The 748-nt window shown below is 35.6% G+C and overlaps 1 pseudogene; it reads left to right on the top strand.

Annotated features, from left to right (window-relative positions):
• Nucleotides 1-748, top strand: part of LOC119586677 — a 6,219-nt pseudogene that overhangs the window by 3,820 nt on the left and 1,651 nt on the right.

Raw genomic sequence — 748 nt, 5'->3', positions numbered from 1 at the left:
TTTTGCCAAGTTACACATCTTTTCATAAGTACCTTTGAGTCTACCGATGATAAATGAATCTTTTAATGTGTGTAGATATATGAAATGGTGAAATCAGTTTTAAGTTTGCAGCAAATATATAATACTATGATGCACATCTCTGTATGGGATTTTTCAATTTCAGGTATGGTGCTTATGGTGGAGCATATGGTAGGCAGTACCCAGCAGCACCTGGATACGGTTATGGTAGTAGCTACCCCAAAGATTACTATGCAGGGCGTGGTGACCACTATGCTCGTGAACCCTATGCCAGGCCACGCGTAACTTACAGGTCGCGGTGAGTTGGTATTCTGGATTTCTGTGCTTTTGTATTTTGATTGTTTGCTACCCTTAATTCCAGAGTTTCATTTTAATTCTTTATTATCCTTTTCTGTAGTAAACTTGCCATCCTCATCAAATGATGATCATGATAAAGTAGGAGTTGAAATAAGAATTAGGTTAATATACATGTATAACTGCTAATATTACTAATTGGTAGTTGATTTTATGATATTAATGAAATGTATAGTTTGACTAGTTATGTATTTGTACTGGTAGGAAAACCAGAATAGCTATTGTACAGGATATTGTGCCTCATCTGCATAGATTAGTCCTGATGTTTAGAAACTGCAAGTGGTGTTTACATGAAAGGGCTTCAGAATGAGAATTCAGTACTTAGTTTTTGGAGTAGCAGAAAATAAGGTTGGAAATACAAAACTGTTTTATATCC

Source organism: Penaeus monodon, chromosome 21, assembly GCF_015228065.2.
Source record: "Penaeus monodon isolate SGIC_2016 chromosome 21, NSTDA_Pmon_1, whole genome shotgun sequence".
Classification (NCBI taxonomy): domain Eukaryota; kingdom Metazoa; phylum Arthropoda; class Malacostraca; order Decapoda; family Penaeidae; genus Penaeus; species Penaeus monodon.
Note: the sequence above shows the minus strand (reverse complement) of the source record. Positions and strands in the feature narration are given on the sequence as shown.